The 4,823-nt window shown below is 41.0% G+C and overlaps 1 non-coding gene across 1 annotated transcript; it reads left to right on the top strand.

Annotated features, from left to right (window-relative positions):
* Positions 1 to 4,002: 4,002 nt before the first annotated feature.
* trnat-ugu (transfer RNA threonine (anticodon UGU)) lies at positions 4,003 to 4,074 on the top strand. The gene has a single exon. It is a non-coding gene; the product is annotated as a tRNA-Thr (tRNA).
* Positions 4,075 to 4,823: the final 749 nt, after the last annotated feature.

The following is a 4,823-nucleotide window of genomic DNA, read 5'->3' as shown; positions in this document are numbered from 1 at the left end:
GCCTGTGTTGATGCGGGCCCGGCCCTTTTCCCCTTATCAGTATAAGGTGGAGGCAAATTTGATAGGACTGGGTAAAGGGGTCGGGTCGTTGAGGGCACATGTGTTGGCGGGGCAGAGGGAAATGGATTTGGCGCCATCTCCTGGTGGTGGTCCGTCTGCTCATCTTCCCCTTGTGAGGGAGTGGCCACCCCCATAATTTCCGGTTTTTTATTCAGTTGTGCTCTTAGCGCCTCTTCGATGGCCCAAGTTCCTATCTTCAGTTCCACTTCTGCCCTTTCTCTCTGTTTAGTCCCTTTTTTCTTAAATATGTGATTTTTGTTATTTTCTACTTCCTTGTCTCTGGCCTCCTGCAACGTCCCTCTCAACTCACATTCCATCGTTTTCAGCTGGGCCCCTGTTGGCGGCCCCCCTCCTAGATAACCTGCTTGTGTCCATCTTAACTTCAATCCCTCCCAAACTTTCTTTATAGGCTTCCATTGTTCCTCTCCCCCTGATCTATATTCTATTTTTTGTTCTAGGAACTCATTAAACCTCAGCTTTGGAGTATTGGGGGTCGCCATTGTGAATTTGCTTTAAACGTAATTTAATTTAATTCAATCGGAATTTAATCGTAGTTTTAATCTAAATTCTCTCCTTCTATCTGAATATAGTTAGCATATACTTCGCCCGACGTTGATTAATGCCCACGATGTATTCGAAGAGACACTATTGCTCGTACTCTGCCTTATCTCAGAGCTTCTCCTTCGTATATTCAGGTTGAGAAAAAACGCATGGGTTTGTATAGCATTATGGAGCGCACAACCAAGGGATCTATTCGACTATTTAGTCTCAATATTTAAATATTATATTCAGATATTATTTCAATTATACATCAGTCATTTCGTTCCTGATTATACATTTAACACAAAAGTCATAGGTACATACAATATAGAAGTTTCGGGTTTATCCAATACCCCTTATTATAATTCTATCTCTCTCCCTCTATCTAACCACCAACAATCTTAATGTAAACAATTACAACCACATTGCATTTTAATATAAACAGTTACAAATAGACAAAACAAGACAAAACAACACGTTATATCTCTGACCCCTGAAAGCCGATCCTTATCAGTGAATTTATATCAGACTGAGCCGTACCGGGTCGCGGGACAAAATTACTATTTATCCCCTCGGCGCCAGATTTAATGAGTAGTAATTAACTACCCCCTTACTGATCTCTATTCCTGATCCCTATCGAGCTGACCCCTATCAGAATTATTACACATGTCCGACCCCTATCGGTGAATCTCTATCAGACTGAGCCGTACCGGGTCGCGGGACAAAATTACAATTTATCCCCTCGGCGCCAGATTTAATGAATAGTAATTAACTATCCCCTTACTGATCTCTATTCCCGACCCCTATCGGAACTATCCAGGCCTTAAAAGTGATCACTCATCATTGAAAGCTAGCAGACTGTGCTGACCGGGTCACGGGTCACAAAATTACAATTCATCCCCTCGGCGCCAGATTTAATGAATAGTAATTAACTATCCCCTTACTGATATCTCATCAATGATTTATATCACACCGGCCGTCGCCGGTTCGTTACTACATATGTTCACTACACTGTTCTTTCGACTCGTCAGCAAATTATAAATTTACACAAGAATTCATACTTACTCGGAAAAACTGATCAAAATTTGGACAGACTATACGACAATATGCAAAGTTTGATTTAACAGGCTTTGCTTACCTTTTTTATGGTGCACCTTGAGATCAGTTTCCCGAGTTGAGCAGAATTGTTGTCCTCCCCCGAAAGTCTTCACCCGTCCTCCGTGAACCGTCCTTTCACCAACTCGCCCTCTCACACCCAAATCAACTCACTTCGACTGGATCGTTAGTAAACTATCCTCTGCCTACCAAGTTCTGTTAGAAATTAGATATGTAGACGGGCGAGTCGGCCAAGGATCGATTCAGACAAGGTGGTAAATTGTATGACAAGCGACAGTTTATTCAGAGTGAAGATATCTAGAACAGCGTAATTACGGCTCCCCCGCTAGTTCGTACGGAACTGCAGACAAAGAGACCGTTACAATCAGTACACCACTAATATATAGAACAGAAAGTAGGTTGATTCTGGAAGATCGGATCTTTGGATTGGTTCAGCTGGGGTGTAGTCTGTAGTCTTCCGCCATTGGCTCAGTTATCTGTCCGTCATCGTAGAATCCTCTTCGGGCACACAATGTTCAGCTACAAAGGAGATTATGTGTGTGCGCTGGTTTTGGCAATTTGTGTAATGCGGGAGCTATCCTGTAGGGGACCCCACAGGCTTTACTTTGAGTTGTAGCCCTGTATTAGCAATAGGTTGGTCACCTGCATAAGAAATAGCATTTCTCTACAATTGTATTGATATGGCCACTACGACCTGTATGCTCTAGTCGGCTGGCCCTCGCTACAAATTCGTCGCCAGACCCACTGGCTCCATGTCATCTTTTTAGTCTATACTAGGTAAAGCTCCACCTTATCTCAGCTCACTGGTCACGATAACAACACCCACCCGTAGCACGCGCTCCAGCAGGTATATCTCAATGGTCATCCCCAAAGCCAACACCTCTTTTGGCAGCCTTTCCTTCCAGTTCTCTGCTGCCAATGACTGGAACGAATTGCAAAAATTGCTGAAGCTGGAGGCATATTTCCCTCACTAACTTTCAGTGTTGCCAACTTAGCGACTTAGTCGGTGTATTTAGCAAGTATTCAGACCCCTCTGAATACTTGCAGACATTTTCATTTTACTCACTTTTTGTCTCTTCCACAATGTTATTCCTCACTCCTACAGTGTCCATCACAATTACATGGACAATTATGCAAATTAGGCGATGACATCATTTAGCAACTTCTAGTGACTTTTAGGACAGCCAATAGCTACTTTCCTTACTGAGGTGTTGGCAACACTGCTAACTTTAAACATCGGCTATCTGAGCAGCTAACTGATCGCTGCAGCTGTACAAAGCCCATCTGTAAATAGCCCACCCAATCTACCTACCTCATCCCCATATTGTTTTAATATACTTTCTGCTCTTTGCACACCAGTATTTCTACTTGCACATCATCATCTGCTCATCTATCACTCCAGTGTTAATTTGCTAAATTGTAAATACTTCGCTACTATGGCCTATTTCTTGCCTTACCTCCATTTGCACGCACTGTATATAGACTTGCTTTTTTTTCTTCTATTGTGTTATTGACTGTACGCTTGTTTATTCCATCTGTAACTCTGTGTTGTTGTTTGTGTTGCGCTGCTTTGCTTTATCTTGGCCAGGTCGCAGTTGAATATGAAAACTTGTTCTCAACTAGCTTACCTGATTAATTATAGGTGAAATTAAAAAAAATAAGAAAAAACCATTTCTTTCCCAGAAAGGGGATGTAGCTCAGTGGTAGAGCGCATGCTTCGCATGTCCTGGGTTCAATCCCCAGCTTCTCCATTCAAGTTTTTGCAATGGCCCATCTCCTACTTTCCAGAATGTTGAAATTCTCAGCAGGAAACAGAGACGTGCTAAATAATTTGCTCTTGTAATCTGAAGAACATGTGTTCAATCCCTGTTCGTACATTTATGTAACAGAAGTGGCATGGTTGCCAACTTCAATTGCATCATTTTCAAAAACTGAAGTTCATGGGTTAGATGACTGTCCATACTTGCGTGTATTTAGAATTGCTGCTATCATTTCATTGTAGTTTCAATGGAGTGGTGTATATAAAAAGTACATTGTATTAATATTGCATTTTATCTGCAAATAAAATTGGATCGAAGCTCAGAGGGGGAGTGCATGCTATTTTAGTACTTGGTTCAATCCCAAGGTTCTCCACTGAGTATTTGTGTGCCAAATTCACATTACACAACTCCTACTTTCCAGAATGTTGAAATTCTCACAGGAAACAGAGATGTTATTTGTGTGCCAAATTCACATTACACAACTACTACTTTCCAGAATATTGATAAATATCTTCCAGTATAGAGTGGCATGGTGGCCAAGCGGTAAGGCGTCGGTCTTGTAAACAGAACATCATGGGTTCAAATCCCATCTGTGCCTTACTGAAAGATAGCTGGTACCATGGGAAGGTTCTTTCACTGGAGGACTTTGAAGAAAAAAAAAGTTCTCAAAATGGCAACCCTGCTATTATATAGTAAGGGGATGTACCTCTACGGTTGTGCTAATACTTGAAATGCATGCGCTCTGAAGTTAATCCCCAAATTTTCTGATGAGTATATTAAGTTGTGAAATTAGCTTTTGCACAACTCTACTTTCCAGAATGTTGACATTTTAAGAAGGAAATAGATGTGCTAAGTCAACTTGCATATCATCATAGACTAGGCCGAAACGTTAATCTTTAACCTTGCCTGAATTAAACAATGCATTTTTTATAGTGAGCAAGAGTTGGGCTTTTTCCTTTTCTATGATGATGATCAAATTTTTGGCTGCACCTCAACTCAACGTTGGTTGAGCACCCTCTGTTTTTTTGTTGTCAAATAATACATATATTTTTTAATGTACAAAGTCAATTATTCAAAGCATTAGACTTGTGATGTTTCCCACTTATTTATACAACCTACTCCACACTTACAAAGTGAAAGTTTATAGAAATTCTGAAATTAAGTAGTAAACAGAAGAAAAGCAGAATTGAGTTCAATTATAATGCAAATAATTTAATGGTCTATGGTTCAATCCCATTTCTGAAGGTCTGATGAATAATTAATATTGTTCCTCCTCTTCCTTGTGGCAGGCGCAGCAGCACACTGTCCTCCAAAGCCTGCAAAATAATCGCCGGACTGCCCCTTTCC

This window comes from Oncorhynchus kisutch, unplaced genomic scaffold (assembly GCF_002021735.2).
Source record: "Oncorhynchus kisutch isolate 150728-3 unplaced genomic scaffold, Okis_V2 scaffold1871, whole genome shotgun sequence".
NCBI classification, from domain to species: domain Eukaryota; kingdom Metazoa; phylum Chordata; class Actinopteri; order Salmoniformes; family Salmonidae; genus Oncorhynchus; species Oncorhynchus kisutch.
Note: the sequence above shows the minus strand (reverse complement) of the source record. Positions and strands in the feature narration are given on the sequence as shown.